Raw genomic sequence first — 19,057 nt, 5'->3', positions numbered from 1 at the left:
TAAAAATATTTCTTGACTCTATCCTCTTCTGCCTGTCATTCTTTTATTATTTATTTATTTATTCTAATTTGTTATATACAATGGCAGAATGCAATTCATTTCATATTACACATCTAGAGCACAAGTTTTCAAGTCACTGATTGTACACAAAGTATTTTCACACCATTCGTGTCTTCATACATGTACTTAGGGAAATGATGTCTAACTCATTCTACCATCATTCCTACATCCTTGCTCCCTCCGGTCCCCTCCCAACCCTTTGCCCTGTCTAAAGTCCCTCCATTCTTCCCATGGCCCCCCTGGATTGCCATTATGAGTCAGAATCTTCATATCAAAGAGAACATTGGGCCTTTGGTTTTTTGGGATTGGCTTACTTCACTAAGCATTATATTCTCCAACTCCATCCATTTACCTGCAGCAAATGCCATGGCTTTATTCTCTCTTAATGCTGAGTAATGTTCCATTGTGTATACATACCAAAGTTTTCCTATCCATTCATCTACTGAAGGGCATCTAGGTTGGGTCCACAATTTAGCTATTGTAAATTGTGCTGCTTTATTAAACATTGATATGGCTGTGTCCCTGAAGTACTCTGTTTTTAAGTCCTTTGTGTATAAGCCAAGGAGTGGGATAGCTGGGTCAAATGTTAGTCCCATTCCAAGTTTTCCAAGAAATCTTCATACTGCTTACCATATTGGCTGCACCAATTTGCAGGCCCACCAGCAAAGTATAAGTGTGCCTTTATCCCCACTCCTTGCCAACACTTATTGTTGTTTGTATTCTTAATAACTGCCATTCTGACTGGAGTGAGATGAAATCTTAGATTTGACTTGCCTTTCTCTAATTGCTAGAGATGTTGAACATTTTTTCATGTTTGTTGATTGTATATCCTCTTCTGAGAAGTGTCTGTTCAGGTCCTTGGCCCAGTTATTTATTGGGTTAATAATTTTTTTGTTGTTTAGGTTTTTTGAGTTCTTTATATATCCTAGAGATTAATGCTCTATCATATGTGCTTGTCATAAAGATTTACTCGCATTATGTAAGCTCTCTATTCACCTCACTGATTGTTTCTTTTGTTGAGAAGAAGCTTTTTAGTTTGAATCCATCCCATTTATTGATTCTTTTTTTATATATTTATTTTTTAGTTTTCGGTGGACACAGCATCTTTGTTTGTATGTGGTGCTGAGGATTGAACCTGGGCTGCACTCATGCCAGGCGAGTGCACTACCACTTGAGCCACATCCCCAGCCCCTATTGATTCTTTTTTTTTTTTTAAGCAATCAAGCAAAAATTTATTTATTTATTTTTTATTTTTTTGGTTGATGGAGGTTCTTATTATACACAAAAAGGATCATTAAAATTTCTTTTTTTTTTTGATGAGAAACATTTTAACTAACATTTAATTTGTTTTAAATATAGTGTTCTTGATTTTAATTCTTGGGCTATAGGAGTCTCAGGAACATACCTCAACATTGTAAAGGCTATTCATGCTAAGCCTCATGCCAACATTATTCTAAATGGAGGAAAATTGAAAGCATTTCCTCCAAAAACTGGAAAAAGATAATGATGACCTCTTTCACCACTGCTATTTAACATGGTTCTTGAAACTCTAGCCAGAGAAATCACAGGAAAGAAATTAAACGTATACAGATAGGAAAAGAAGAACTCAAATTATCACCATTTGCAGACTATATGATTTTATACCCAAAAGATCCAAAACATTCCACCAGAAATCTCCTAGAACTAATAAATGAATTCAGCAGAGTATCCGGATATAAAATCAACACCCATAAATCAAAAGCATTTCTGTACATCAGGGACAAATCCTCAGAAAAAGAAACCAGGAAAACCACCCCATTTACAATAGCCTTAAAGAAAAACACCTTGGGAATAAATTTAACGAAAGAGGTGAAAGATCTGTACAATGAAAACTACACGCTAAAGAAAGAAATTAAGGAAGACCTTAGAAGATGGAAAGATAGATCTTGTTCTTGGATAGGCAGAATTAATATTGTCAAAATGACCGTACTACCAAAAGCACTATACAGATACAATGCAATTCCAATTAAAATCACAATGACATTCCTCAAGAAATAGAAAAAGCAGTCATGATATTCATCTGGAAAAATAATAGACCCAGAATAGCCAAAGCAATCTTTAGCAATAAGAGTGAAGCTGGTGGCATTACTATTCCAGACTACAGAGCAATAGTAACAAAAACAGCATGGTATTGGCACCAAAATAGACAGGTAGACCAATGGTACAGAATAGAGGTCACAAAGATTAATCCACATAACTACAGTTATCTTATATTAGACAAAGGCAACAAAAATTGGAGAAAAGATAGCCTCTTCAAAAAATGGTGCTGGAGAAACTGGAAATCCACATGTAACAAAATGAAATTAAACTTCTTATCTCTCACCATGCACTAAACTCAACTCAAAGTGGATCAAGGACCTAGGAATTAAACCAGAGACCTTGTGCCTAATGGAAGAAAAAGTAGGCCCAAGTCTCCACCATGTCGGATTAGGCCCCAACTTCCTTAATCAAACTTAGGACTATCATTCTTGACATTATTGTGGTCCAATCCACATCCTCTCTTCATTATATTCCTGAAGTAGCGTTTTGTGTCTTTTCAAGTTAATTCTTTACTTACCAGCCAGACTGATCTTTAAAATGTCAATCAAATCTGCAATCACCTTCAAAACCATTGATAGCTTCCACTGTGTTTAGAATGAAATCTTGTCTAACAACAAAAAACTGAAGTTAGCTTGTCCTGCAGCCCATGAAAGATCCAGTTCCTACTGCATATCTAACATCATCATTCTCACTCCTAAACACAATGGCCTCTGTTATGCTTCCTGAGGAAGATAATCTCATATATGCTTCAGAACCTTTGCAATTCACTGTTCCATATGCCTGGAATACCCTTCTTGGCTCTTAGGAAGCTAAAGCAATACTTCATCAGGGAGACTTCTGACCCCGTACCAAGATCAGTGAAAACTCAGTCCTCTGCATTCTATCACATCACTCATTACACTTTGTAATTATACAGATAACTAAGGTGTTTATGTGTTTTAGTAATTAACTGTTCCTTATCCCTTTTATTGCACACTTCATGGTGATAGGAACCTTATCAATGTTGTTCTTACCATAGATTTTCAACTTAATATTTATTGAGTGGAATGAATTATTGAATAACTTCATGCTGCAGTTTTGGTATACATTTAATTGTGCTTAAAATTATTTGTGATATCATAGAGCTCCTTCTGAAGTAGGAATACTGTGTCTTTAATTGTTTAAACTACTACTGTTCCTCCTACTATTATTGTTACCACTGCTATTGCAACTATTTCTTTTTAAATATTCCATAATATTATAACTGATCTTTCCAATGGAGTTTTGGAAACAAGAGCTTGGTTCTTTGACTGGTAGGAATGACCAGTGTTGGTTATATCTCCTTTTGTCAGTTAAGATTGTGCCAGTAACATTTTAAGCCAGGTGCAGTGGCACACATCTGTAATCCCAGCAACTTGGGTGGCTGAGGCAGGAGGATTTCAAGTTCAAAGCAGGCCTCAGCCACTTAGCAAGGACCTGAGCAACTGAGCAAGACCTGTCTCTAAATAAAATACTAAAAAGGGCTTGGGATGTGGCTCAGTGGGTAAGTGCCCCCGGGTTCAATCATTGGTACAAAAAAAAAAAAAAAGACTTCACCGGTAGCCATGACAAGGATGATTGCCTTGCAGATTCAGTCACTCAGAGAGCTGGGATAGCTTATATTCACTTAGAAAAATTACAGTTTCTATACATAAATTGGTACCTTCTCTGGAGTGTATGCTTTGTCTGTAACCATGTGGATGTAAATTTTATGCCTAAAGCACTGATAAAACAGATAATCCCAATATCCTTTGCATTCTGTGGTTCTGGCCCATGAAGCATGATATTGCATGAGACTAGTATCATTTAGAATTTTCACTTGTCCTGAGGCCTGAAAAGACCTAATGAAATTTAATTTGTTTTGCTGGGAGCACTATTGGCTCAAGCATATTGGATTCATCCAGAAGCTTATCTCTGAAAGCCTTGAAATAACTGCTTTGACATTAACTTTTTCCTCCTGTTTTGTATTATTGTGAATATTATGAATATCTGCAGAAATTACTCAAAATTGAACCTGAGGTGGTTGAAACTTTACATTAGACTTTTAAACATGAGAACTTTCAAGTTTATGCACTGAAAGAGAATTTAAGAGAGTCTTTCTCCTTGGAAGCTTTCTTAGGAAACAATTTTAATTTAACCAATGAGTGCTTGTCTCCTCTCTTATTAAAATTTCTTTAGAATTAATTTTCACAGCCACTTTTCACCTTTATACCTTTAGCTGAAACTTTATTCAAGACTGACAAATGTGTTAAATAGCTCAATCTCCTGAGAGTCTCAAAATTGACATCCATCAATCCCAGTTTCCACATTTATTCTCAGTGTCTCCTTCGACAATTTATTTAACCTTTTTGAGAATCTGGTTTTTCCATTGTCCAATAAAAACTCTCATAATTACTATGGAATATAGTTTTCAAGGATTCATGGAGATAAATGAAGCAGAGGACTTAACCAGGGTCATGGCACTGTGTCTAGTCAATGACTACTGCCTCTAGCTATATGAGTAGATACTTCTTTTATTAAGTTAATTCTTTTGTGTCCAACACATTTATTTAGTTATAGATTAATTATATACTTCTACAGAAACCTGTGTTTTCAATGCTTAAATGTCATCATTTCCCTTTTTGCTCTCATTTTTCTTAATTATTTTACTTTTTACTACTTTAGAAAATGCCTAATTAAAATCCTATGGGCATTAGTAGATAAAATATAATTATATGGGCTTTATTATTTTGACATTCTTATTACTGTTGGGCTAATGCTCAACACAACTTTATTGGGTACAGTTGTATAATAGAAAGTATTTCTTCTCTTAGAAATTAAAAACAACTATATATAGTTATTGTTCCCTGTGTACAGTATACTTCAAAGGACTCTCTAAGGAGAGAGAAGGTGAATGAAAGCTTGAAATTATCCACAACTCCAAGCATTTTGCTCCTTTCTCTCAGAGCAATTCCAGTAACAGTTTGATACATTCAACAAGAAGAGTTATAAAAAGATGATAGTGTATTTGTATTCACAGAAGATAGTCACTGAATATTTTGCTTTGTCACTATACATTATTATTTTCAAATTCCACCTGAAAAGGTTTTCACAGTGCAAAAATTTATTTTTAAAGGAGTCCTAACAGTGAAATAAACACTAGTTCTAAATATAGCCTTCATGCTCTGCAGAAAGGCAGCTATAATCTCTTCAAGAACCCAGACGAGTAATCTGACCACTGTTTAATGTCACAGAGACAGAGTGCAGGCTCTATTTATATAAATTGGCAGACACTGATGTGGTTTCAAATACATTTCTAAAACTCCATTCCTCCCCTGTGTGTTAAAACCTCACAATCTTATGATGAAAAAGGAAATCAATTTTAATTTCAAAATTAAACTTGAAGAAAACAAGCAAAATGACAATATCCACATTATTTGACTTGGTGTTCCCAGAGCTGTTAGTGACACACTATGAAAAAGCTATTTTTCAACAGGAATTGCTGGAGAACAAATTACCATTTCAATGAAATCTGATGGTGAAGGGTTTAAGAGCAGAGTTACAGGCTCTGGAGTGAAACAAAACTGGCTCTTTGAGTCTTAGCTCCCTGAACTCAGACTGGTTATGTAATCGGCTAAGTTTCCTTCTGAGTAAAATGGGGTGAAAAGCCCTTCCTCACGGGGCTGTGGTAAATACCAACAACAAATGCTCCTTATAGAACAATGCCTGGCAGAGAGCAGGGCTGAAGACCACCAGTGATCTGTAAGATTGTTTGGCTTATCCTAATCAATAAAGAAACAGATTTGGGAGAATACAAATGTTCCTATTTTCATTCTGAGATCCATTTTAAGATTAGCTGCAAGATCTTTGGAAAACATTTTCATGTTTATAAAAGAAGACAGTGATCATGTATTCAGGTAGTTTTTTGGACACGTTGCAATATTAAATGGAATTAGCATTCTAATTCATTTCCCAACTTCAGTTATCTTCTCTCTCTTTGAGTCATGGTTCTGCCCAATTAATCTTCCTAAAGAGCAATTACCATCTTGTTATTCTCCTGTTCAGAAATCTTCACAGATTCCCCATTAGTCACTGAATGAAGTTCAAACTTCTTATCTTTCTTTTCAAAGACCCTCCATAAATCTGGTCCTAATATATCCTTCAAATATTATGCCTTACTCTTCTCCTATGTGAATCTTATGCTCCAGCCAAACTGAATTAGACTATAAATTTTGCAAAGTCTTCATTCATTTGTCTTTGTAACTCTGTTGTCTACCACACTGCCATGGGTGATATGTCCTTCCAGAACAATACCATTGCTGGTGGCCTCCAGGCTTGTCAATTTTGTTCTTGCCCCATCTAAAATTTAAACTAGATTTTGTCATCATCATTTGGAATACTGTTTTGGTCTTCTGAAATGATAGTGACACTCAAAATAACTTCAGGGCAGACCATTAAAACTGCAATATCAAACAGTTATAAAAGAAGGATACTCAGAGGAAACATTCTGACATCACTGCCAATACAACATTGAGGTCTTCTTCATTTACTATCTACCAATTCAAAGATAATCCTTGCTGTTTCCACCAGAATAAGTGACTATTGCAGACATGGAAATCCTGGAAATCCTTGCTAAGCTCAGGATGGCAGAGAATAGAATTTTACATGTGCTTGCTGAACAATGGAATTAGGTAAACACCTCATTGAAGAGCGGTATATAAGCCATTTTTGTCATCAGTCTATCATGTGCCACTATTGCAAAAAAAAGAGAAGCATAGTCAATATAAATATTATTCTAGAAACCATAATGTATTCAGTTCAATACACTATAATGCTTTGATTATACTTAATTATTCCCAGACTGCTTATAGCATTTTACCAGAAACAAAATGCCTATGATTTTCTTTTTCTTTTCTTTTCTTTTTTTTCATTGAGACATTACTCATTTCTGGTTTTCTTTTTTTAATTTTTTTAAAGATTCTTCTTTTTAGTTTAGTAGAATGTATTTTGACATATCATACATACATGGAGTATAACTTCCCATTTTTGTGGTTGCATATGATGTGGAGCTACATGGTCATGTATTCTTAAATATTTCCTGTTTTTTAAAGCAATAATATTACGAATAGCAACTAATCAATGCTATTAACAGTCTCACACATGTTGGTTTGTTAAGTACTACAACAAATAGTTAAAGCAGTAATTCTCAAAAAATGTATCTGTAATTTCTTCTTGTACTTTCTTATTCTCATTCTTTTCTTTGCCCACTATAATGGGACTTCAGAACTAACTATTCTGCTAAAATCGCTTTTGTCAAGGCCATCAATTACCTCCTTCCCTTACATTTACATCTTTTTTCTTATCTCAGCAATGTTTGCCATGACATGGTCTAAAGAATCTTTTGATTTCCCCTGTGCCTCCTATACATGCTTCTTCAAACCTATCCTCTCCAATTCTTCTCCAGCTTAGTAAAAATCATTTTCCTATTACTCAAGTCAAAAATCTAGAAGTTATTTTTACATTTATTTTCCTTCCTTTGCCTCCTGCATTCAAATTAATAGAACTATGTTCTATTAATTCTGGCAACAAAATGTGCATTGAGCCTGTTTCCTTTCATCTCTACTGCAATCACTTAGTGATGAATTCATTTCCAACATAGTCATTTTCTTACTGAACTAATACTATATGCTCCTACTTGGTGTCCCAACTGCCTGACTCATCCCTCTATGATCCATTTTAATGATAATCAAAGCTTCTCACTTCTCTAATTAAAACCATAGTAGTATTCTTGATATTGACTAGTACCCCAAACTTTACCATGGCCTGGTCATATTTTCTTTTTTTTTTTCTTTTTTTATTACTTGCTCAAAACATTGCAATGATCTTGACATATCATACATTTGATTCAAATGGTGTACGTAGTCTTGAATAGTACACCCAAACTTTACCATGGTAATATAGTTACCTGTTATCTTGTAATTTTCTTCAGTCCTTGTCTAAATCAGAAGTTACCTGAAGACCAGTAAATAGCATTCTTGTTAAATGTTTTACACCATGGTTTAGAACAGGGGGAGGCAAACCATAGCTTCTAGGTTAATCTAGTCTGCTGCCATTCCTATACACACAACCACATCCACTCACTTAACTTTCTGGGTGTAAGGAATAAAAAAGAAAAGAGTGAGTGATATAAGAGTTTTAAATATGAGCATTTAGATAATGTTGGGACCATTAATAAAAACTGGGATATAAAGAGAATCTGAAGGGAGGATAATGGATATGGGAGTGAAAAAGTGAAACACAAGATGCTGGTATCACCTTGTGGTAGAGAGGGCAAGCAGTGAATGATCTAAAGCTAGGATAGTATATTGCAACTTTCATGATACAATGGCCCAACTAAGTTGTGCAACAAAGGCTGGGTAGCCTGGAGCCAAAAATACTATAGGACCATTTGTCAACTTCTGTAGTAGATTTAAAGGAAGCTGAGGTGGTAGAATCCCTTGCAAAAAAATTATATGTAGTCAAGGATCTAGCATATGTTGAAAACGGACTTAATATATTAGTAGTGTACAATAAGATGAAGAGAAATCATCCAGAGATAGATTCTACAGGATTTGACCACTATCTGGCTGTAAAGAAGAAAAGGAAGAGAGTGAGATAATATCATTTTTTAAAAAATCTTGGCACCATACAGATTGTTGGGACCATGAATACAAACTGGGATATAAGAAGAACCTGGAAAGAAAACAATGAATATGAGGATGGACCTGGGGAACACAAGATGCTGCCAGCACCTTGTGATAGAAAGGGCAAGATGACAGTTAATGATCTAAAGCTTAAGATAGTGGTTGTGACTGGGAAGCTATATTTCAGATTCATATTTGCATAAGCAATAATAATGTTTGAAACCGTGGGAGTAGGTAAAGATTCAAGGAGAGACTTTTTAATGAGAAGATATTCAAGGACAAGACTTCAAGAAATTCATATGCTTAGGGATAATAGAAGAAGAGACAAGAGAGAAAAATTACTCATTTAAGAAGAAAAATTACAGTAGTTTCCAGAAGAAATGACTTTTGAGTGTTAACTACTCAGGAAAGCTAAAAGTATTAAATAAGAGAAAAGGGGATAAAAGATCTACTCATTTATTAAAACTAATTTCTTTACATCTAATATATGCATATACACATGCATGTAGAATTCTCATAGCTTGAAAAATTCTAATGCTTTATGTTTGTCACAATAAAGTTGTGAACAGCTCTCAAAAAGTCATGAATTAGACAATGGGAATTTCTCCCTCACATGGCAGTCTATGCACAAACATATCAAAGATGATATAGCAGCACCCTGGGGTGGTGGTGAGCACCAGTCTCCTTCTGGTTTGTGATTCTGATATTTCTAACATGCACCTTCTATTCTGTGTGTGACAATGGCTGCTTCAGTTTTTGCCAAGAAGTCTTTATTCCAACTAGCAAGTAGAGGGCACCCCTCCTCTTTCTGCTATGACACAACCCAGATATTGCAAACATCAATACTGCTCATATCCCGTTAGCCACAAACTCCAGCTGCCAAAAGAGCTAGAACATGATGTCTTTATCTCACTGACCAGAGCCCAGATAAAATATTTGAGTCTATTCTCAACTGAAGAAGGAAAGCATATACTGGGAACAGCTGGCGTTCTTTGTCAAATACTCCCCCAAGCAGAAAAATTAAAATTCTCAAGGCACAGAAAACTTAAACAAAGGTAGACAAATGGGATTATATAAAAATAAGGAATTTCTGCACAGCAAAAGAGACAAGAAACAGGGTAAAGAAACAAGATGGGAGAAAATACTTGCAAATCATTCATCTGATAAAGGATTAGTATCCAAGATATATAATTCAAAAAACTTAATATTAACAACAAGGACAGCAACATAAAACTCTAGTAGTTCAATATAAAAGTGGGCAAATAATCTATATACATATTTCTCAAAAGGAGACATAAAAATGGTCAACAAGTATATGATATTGCATCAGTACTCCAGCATATAAGCTTAGGCAATGACTTACTCAATAGGACCCCTAAAGGTCAGGAAATAATGCCAAGAGTTAGTAAATAGGATGGCATCAAATTAAAGATCTTCTGCACAGCAAAGGAAACAATTAGGAATGTAAAGAGAGAACCTACATAATGGGAGAAAATCTTTGTTAGCTACTCTTCTGACAGAGGAATAATATACAAAATATGTAAAGAACTCAAAAAGATTAACACCTAAAGATCAAATAACCCAATTAATATATGGGCAAATGATTAAAAAAAACACTTCTCAAAAGAAGAAATACAGATGGCCAACAAATACATGGAAAAGTGTTCAACATCTTAGCAATTAGGGAAATGAAAACCTATACTATACTGAGATTTCATCTTCCACCTGCCAGAATGGTAGCCACCAAGAATACAAACAATAATACATGACAGAGAGGTTATGGAGGAAAAGAAATACTTGTATACTGTTGGTAGAACTATAAATTAGTATAAGCAGTATGGAGATCAGTAATGGAGTGACCCAGTTATGTCACTCCTAGGTATTTATTATAAAGAATCAAAGTCATCATACTGTAGTGATACATGTATATCCATGTTTATAGCAGTACAACTAACAACAGCCAAACTATGAAACCAGCCTAGTTGTCCATCAATAGATGAATGAATATATAAAACGTGGTATATATAAACACAATGGAGTTTTATTCAGCCATAAAGAAAAATAAAACTATGACATTTGAAGCAAAATGGATGTTACTTGAGATCATTGTTAAGCAAAATAGGCCAAATACTGAAGGTGAAGGGTCCTATGTTTTTTCTCATATGTGGTAGCTAGAAAGGAGAAAAGAAAAGAAAAGGTAGATAGGTGGAGATCTCATGAAAACTAAGGGAAGATCAGTAGAAGTAAGGTACCAGGGAGTGGGAGGGCAAGGAGGGAGGAAGGAAGTGCTGAGGAGTGATATTAGCCAAATTGTATTGTTCTACTGCATGCATATATGAATACATAAGAAGAAATTACACCTTTATAGACAACTATAATGCACCAATAAAAAAGGTGGAAAGAGAAAAAGCAAAAGAAAAAACTCATTTTCTAAATGGGAAAATAAATAAGCAAATATATGAAAAGGTTTGATATAATTTGCTATCAGGAAAATGCAATTCAAAACAATGATATATCTTCTCATCCCAGTTTGAATGGCTACTATAAAAAAGACAAAAACCAACCAAACAAATGCTGGCAAGAAAATTGAACTCTTATACAATGTTCGTGGGAATGTAGACTAGTACAGTCATTATGGAAAAGCATTGTGAAATTTCTTCTAGAAACTAAAGATAGATCTGCACTATGATCAGACTATCACACTCTTATTTGTGTGTGCATGTGCGTGTGCGTGCGTGTTTCTCTCTCTCTCTCTCTCTCTCTCTCTCTCTCTCTCTCTCATATATATATATATATATATATATATATATATATATATATATATATGAAGTCAATCTCTCTCTCTCCTCTCTCTCTCAAATACATAATATGTTGAGAGAGAGAATCAAAGGAAATTAAATTAAATCTCTCTTTCAAATATATAATATATTGAGAGAGAGAGAGAGAGAGAGAGAATCAAAGGAAATTAAATCAGCATAACAAACAGATACCTGCCTGTCCATGACCATGGGAATCTAGTTAAAAGATGACCTGAGAAAGGTTCCGGGTGTTTATCTTGCAGGAATCCCATCTTCTGCTTTGATAACCCAAAAAGAATTATCTACAATGATCCAGGCTATTCATCAATTATCAAAGATACCTACATTAGTTTTCTATTTATTATCTTTCCTTTATAATCTCTTTGAGGGAAAGAACATGGAAAGGTTAAAACTGACCAGATAAAAATATTCCCAAACCTGAAGAGAGATTTTTTTAAAGCAATAAAATTAAAAATAAGATAGCTATGAATCAATTATCTGTCCAGTCGCATTTTGTCCCTGGGTATGTAATGCTTGATGATTAGTGAAGAATCTGGGACGATGAAATTTCAGAATCTCTCAGGACTTTTCTGCCATTCTCAGTTTTTTTTTTCTGATTTTATTTGTTTATTAGGCTTCCACGTGATTAATATTAGTTATTTTTCTCTACCATTAGGCTTCTGCATCCCTGGAACTTGCTAATGCTTCTCCATAGACTGAAGAATGAAGAACAGGTGTGTATGACAGAGAAGGGCCAAGGAGGGAGACCTGAGATTGGTCCCAATAATAAAGCTCTCTAGCAGTTTTCCAACTTTGAGAAAATTTATAGGAACTCTTTTTTTCACATTATTATCTCTTTATTAATTTTTTAAAAAAATAATATATTGTTCCTTCATGAAGTCATTATTTTTTTATTAAATTAAGGAAAGTGAGTGTCTTTCTGTGCATTTTGCAAATAATTTCCTTAAGGCTACTTGTAGCACTTGGGATTGTAAGTTGGCAAAAGATTATCCCTTGGAACAGAAGCATGATCTTAACATTTATTTTTGTATTTGTCAATATTTTCTGTAGTCCAGGTTTTTTTTGTGACTAGTTTGAGACTACCCTTGTTCTTTTGCTCTTTCCTTTTTCCTTTGATTATTTCCCAAGTGGAACTGGGATAGAATCTGTCCCCTCAGGTTGCAAAGCTATATGAAGTCGGTCCCTAGCTCCCAGTGGGCACATCCTTTACTTTAGGGAGTATACTGATTTAAAACTGAAAATGAAAGAGAGGCAGGGAGACCTAGGAAAGAAAGAGATCTCAAGAGCGCATATCTGAGATATGAAACTCCTTGTTCCAGTCATTCCCTCCGGCTGGAAACAATTTCTTTGTTGCCCGTTCATAATTTTCTCAGGTGAAGCAATATCCCTCTTTTACCTGAATCTAGTTTGAGATTGGATTTTATTCTTTTCAGTTCTGAAAATTCTGATTAATAAGAACTATTCAGCCTTCGACTATAATAAAATTTTAGATTTTGTTTTTCCTTTCCGAATATATGAGTGAAAAATCCTTAATTTAGAAATGAACAAAGAATACCCTTTACTTTGTGAATCTAGACTATGACAGCCTCCTCTCTGCACACTGCTGATAAGAGCGATTATGGATGAAATGAAATTGGGGGGAAATGAACATCTAGTCCCCTCATGTCATCTTAAAGGGTGTTGAAAGTGTTAACATTTAAGATGTACAATGCCTCATTCCTGCCCTCTGTGTTCCTGAGGGAGCTGGTGACACTGCTACAGCTGTGTGTGCAGAAACTGTAAGAAGGACACTCAGGCCTTTGCCTAATTACCGTGCAGCTTTGCTGGACTTCTGTCCAATCCCTGACAATGCCAACAGTGATGAGGGACCACTGCAGCCTAACAAGCTTGGAAAAGTTGGATATTCGAAATGTTAAAGCTGATCTACTTGTGTGGGAAAGAAAAGGTCTTAAGTCACTCATGCTATTCAATTAAAAATGTCTTTTGGAATTAGTAAAAAAAAATGATCTTATCAGTTGATAGCTCTATTATGTAAAGCATATTTTTCATTTTTTGAACTGCAGGCTGTGTTGACTAGCCCCTGAAGAGAGGAACAAATAAACTAATCCTTCTTTTCATTAAAAAGCTAAATTGCATGTGTCTAAATCGAGCTCTTTTGTCTGCTTTAATGAGGTATAATTGACAAATAAAAATAGATAGTGTATATTCAAAGTGTACAATGTTATGTTTTGATGTATTATACATTGTGAAATGATTTCAACAATCAAGCTAATTAACATATCCGTCACTTTACATAGTTACCTTTTTTTATGGTGAGAAATGCTTAAATTCTATTCTCTTACAAGTTTCAATACAGTACATTATTATTAACTGTAAGAACCAAGCAGTACACTATTATATCTGCAGAACTTATTTGTCATATAACTGAAAGTTCATGCTCTTTGACCAACATCTTTTCATTTCCTCCAATCTGTCCCCTTACCACCACCCAGGCCCTGCCAAGCACTTCTCTTTTTTTTTTTTGTTTTTGTGTATTAAAAATGAAATTTAATAATAAAATACATGACACCACCCAGTATTGTTTTTCTGTGTCTGACTTATTTCATTAGGTATAATATCTTCCAGATTCATTCAAGTTGCTGCACATAGCAGGTTTTTCTTCTTTATTTTTTAAAGGCTGAATAATATTCCATTGTCTATATACATCATGTTTCTTTCTCCATTCATTTATTAATGACAGATTCTTAGGTTAATTCTATATCTTGGCTATTATGAATAATAAACATACCTCTTTGAGATAACACTTTTATTTCCTTAGGAATATACATAAAACTCAAAGTGGATTATATATTTAAAAACTAAAACTGAAATTATAACACTCTTAGAAGAAAATAAAGAAAGGAAATTCCATGACATTGGACCATGATTTTTGGATATGACACCAAAAGCACAGGCAACCAAAGCAAAATAAACCAAAAAGGAATATAAAAATTAAAAATGTATTTCCTGTACAGCAAAGGAAATGATTAAACAATGAAAAGGCAACCCCACGAGATGGGAGTCAGTATTTGCAAACTATATTGAGTTACTATCCAAGCTGAGGATATGAATCATTAGTAAAGGGCATGCCTAGCATGCTTGAGGTCCTGAGTTCAGTCCCTAGTACAACAACAACAACAGCAAATAAAAAAGGACTTAATATCCAATATATCCATTCATCCATTAAAAACAGAAACAGGTTGATTCTATATCTTGGCTATTGTGAATATCCTGAATTAAAAAATGGGAAATGATCCAAAATAACATTTTTTCCTAAGAAAACAAAATGGCCCAACATGTATATGAAAAAGTGCTCAATGTCACAAATCATGAGAGAAACAAAACTATAATGAAAAATCAAAACTATAATGAAAAATCACCTATTAAATCAGATAAGGGATAACAAGAGTTGTTGAGATAAGAATGCAAAGAAAAGGGTGTCCTGAAACAGTATTGGTAGAAATGTTAATTAGTGAAGCCATTAAGGCAAACAGTATGGAAGCTCTTCAAAAAATTAAAAACAGAACTACCATATGATTCAGCACTCCAATTTCTGGGTACATATGCACAAGAAATAAAACTACAAAAGTAAGGTTTTTAATCTTAATAAGAATTACCTGGAAGAGTGTTTTCTAATCTTAACAATCTAATATAAAACTCCAATGCACACACTTTTGTGCAATGTAAACTTGTTAGTTTTTGATGATCATTAATAATCATTGACATTGTTATTCCATTATTAATTCATAACATGTTCCATTAATATTTTAGTTATTATCTTTAGTTGAAATTTACACAGAGAATACTAATAAATGTTTTAATTGCTCTTCTTTATCCTTGACACTAGCCATCATAGCTTGAATTCATTTTTTCTCCAATTAATGTGTGTGTGTGTGTGTGTGTGTGCTTGCGTGCATGCACATGCATGCTACCTTAGCACTATAGCACTCTTAGGACATTACAAAATGAGACAGATTCTGTCCCTACTCTCATGAGGAAACACATTCTACTAAATGAAAGTCTTTCTCAAAAAATACTTGTCTATAAAATGGTTTCATGCAATAAGTGAGGTTGTGTGTAATTGTGATGCACTCTAGTGTAAGTCTCTTTGAATAGATCAAAAGACTTGCTATGCTGAAGTCCATGGCATGATGAATACTGTCTAATGAAACTCCTGTTTGCTTCTAGAGGATAAATTACATTTCAAGATTAGAAGAAGAAAGGGAACAGGGGATGGGAGGCCCAGAGGGAGGGGAGAGGAACTGGGAAGTGGTACTGGCCAATTTATATCATTATATTGTGTTGAATATACAAATATATTACAACAAATCTCAGCATTGTGTACAATTGCAATGTGCCAATAAAAAATGTAAAAACATAAAAAAGTTAAAGGGAATGAAAAAAAAAAGACTTTCCTGAAAATGACTTTAAGCAATACATTGCAAATTCACCACCACTTTTGTATTCTGTTGAGATATTTTCCTCAAGGAAATGACATGCAAATCACCAGGTTCTACAGATTGTTCTCATTACATACAAAGGACAATGACTATACAAATTAGCAATTTTGTTCATCAGTAAAAATCAATAAAAGCACACTGCCTGGATACTTATATAAAAAGTTATGATATTTTTCTTTCTGAATCATTTCCCCAGAGCCAGTTTTTACTGACAGAGTCTGTCTCCTCATATTAGTGACAGGCAGAAATAATTAACTGCAAGTTGTCACTTGTGATCGAATGATCCATGAAGTAAAGCACTAAGTGGGGCAGATGAAATCCAGGCTGTCCTCCCTACATCTGCTAGAATAGAGCTAGGAATAATCTCTGAAACATTTCCACTTATTTCCAAAATTTATGTGGATGAGAGTGATAATAACCTAGTTTTTTAACAGAATATTTTAAAGATATTATTTACTCTTAATTACATCCCCTGGGAAATACCCTACACCACTTTCAGAATGTGTCTGAGATTAGGATAAAACTGTGTAATTGTAGTTAGGATAAGGAATTAATCATCGTAAATATTATTATGCCTAGTTGTTAAGTGTGAAGTGTATGTTCATATAAGAAACAGTACTTTTTCTCTTTGTTCATTCATCAGCAAGTACTTAGAGAATGCCTTCCATATGTCAGAAATTTCTCCATCAACTGAGAAAAAAAAGATGATTAAGATATAATTCTTTACCTCAAGTTTTTCCCAGTTTGGAAGAAGATAAACTAGAAAATTGGTGCTCAGGATATAGATGATCAGAGCTATGGTTAAAGAGAGAGAGAAAAAGAGAGAGAGAGAGAGAGAGAGAGAGAGAGAGAGAGAGAGAGAGAGATCATAGAAAGGTTTGTAAATATGAATAAAGAGGACTTGGAAGGGCTGGGGTTGTGGCTCAGTGGTAAAGCATTTGCTTCACATACGTGAGGCACTGGGTTCAATCCTCAGCACCACATAAAAATAAATAAATAAAGATATTGAGTCCATCTACAACTAAAAAAAAAAAAAGAGTACTCATAAACTTCCAGGAAGATGCAAGTTTTATTCAAATTCTTGAAGGAGGCTCTGCACCGCCCAGGAGGAAGTGATTGAAGTAAAACAAACAACAACAAAAATGAAAACACAGGTATTTAGCCATGCACACTGCTATTTAAAAATCTCATAAGCTGCATATATTATAAGCAAACATTTATTTCTCAGATTTTGGAGGCCAGGGCATCCACAAATATGTCACCTTCAGATTCAGTGTCTGGTAGGAACCTTTTCCTCACAGCACCTTCTTGCTGTGTCCTCACTTGGCAGGATGAACAAGGAAGCTCTCTGGAACCTCTATTAGGGCACCAACCCCATTCACAAGGGCTCTATACTTGGATCCAATCATCTACCAAAGGCCCCATCTCCCAATGGCCTCACCTTGGAGTTTAGGATTTCAACATATGAATTTTAGAGTGATACAAACTATTAGCAGCCAATAACTGCAAAGTCAAGTAGGTTTGAGACTATAAAGCATTTTGAGAAGTGACAAGAGATGTGGAGTGAAAGGTAAGAAAGGAAGAATGCAGGAGGAGAACCTGTAGAGTGAAGGGAATAAGATCAACTCACTAAATGCTTCCATGGAAAGTTTAATTTTATTCTGAAGATTATAAGAGAACACTAAAGATTTCCAAGCAGATTTATATTTTAGAAGGATTACTTTGCAATTGAGAGATGAGCAAGACTGGAGTTAGAAAATCAGTTAGGAAGAGATGAAGAAGCAACTAAAGATGCTCCAAGTTCAAAACAGATAAATTCTGTTTTTAAAGGTTTGTATGTGTAAAGTAGGTTGCAAGATAAGAATAATATTAGAGCATAGAGAAAAAATGTGTTAGAAGCAGATGGAACCCATGATCATATAGGTTTGGTCTCACTGGTTCTGGGGACCTCCCTTCCTAACAGACTTAAGTTGTATTGGATGTTGTGTTATAGGTTTTCCCATTTTTAAGAATCATCCACAGTGGTCAATAAAAGCAATTTTAAAAAAAGAAAAGATTATTATCAGCTCTATTCCCAGACTTAATCACAATCTCCACAAAAGGCTTTGGGAACCATATGCCTTATTTTATTTTTAAATAATAACTTCAGGTGGATTCTTAACAGCATAGGATTCTGAGTCTGTATAGTAGCAACATGTGTTAAGCATCTACTGTGAAATAGGTACTCTAAGCTTCATGCACACCCAGTCTATATGTCTTACAACAACAGATCAAAATAGGTATTGATATCCCCATTTTAATATAATAAAAGTGATGTTCATAATCTTTCTCAAGGTCTGAAAGCTAATAAGTAGAAATAGCAACTCCTATGGATTCCAGTATCTGTGCTCTTCACATTAAATGACCTTGCTTTATGTTGAAGACCAAGTAGTGTGATATATGCAAGGAATTTTCTCTTAGTAAGAAGAATATTATAAAGCAACAAAACAATCTAATACAATGATCTTTACATGCGTGCTCATACCAGTCTTTCCATAGTGTTGAAGCCTTAACTTCCTCTTATCCCTTTCAGCAATACAGGAGTGCATCTGACTTTGCTAAGTAGCAATGATGTTCTCCAGGGATTTGCTTCTAACCCTCTGAACATTTCTCTACCATTTTTGCATTTTGCTTCTCATCTTTTTGGTTTTCCTTCCACTGCCTAGGATTAAATCCCATTACTCACTAATTCTGGCCAATTTTGAGACAAAGAAGACAGAACAAAATAGGGTTGATAAGAAGATAGAATACCAAAGGATGAACAGAAGGGAAAAGGAATAGGAGTGAGATCTAAACTTAGAACCATGCTTTAATAAATTACAGGGATATTTTTAAACACCTTAAAAATAAAAACAGAAAACACCCAATTAAGCTGTATTTC

Source organism: Urocitellus parryii, chromosome 3 (assembly GCF_045843805.1).
Source record: "Urocitellus parryii isolate mUroPar1 chromosome 3, mUroPar1.hap1, whole genome shotgun sequence".
In the NCBI taxonomy this organism is placed as follows: domain Eukaryota; kingdom Metazoa; phylum Chordata; class Mammalia; order Rodentia; family Sciuridae; genus Urocitellus; species Urocitellus parryii.
The sequence above is the reverse complement of the archived record's forward strand: the minus strand, read 5'-3'. Positions refer to the sequence as shown.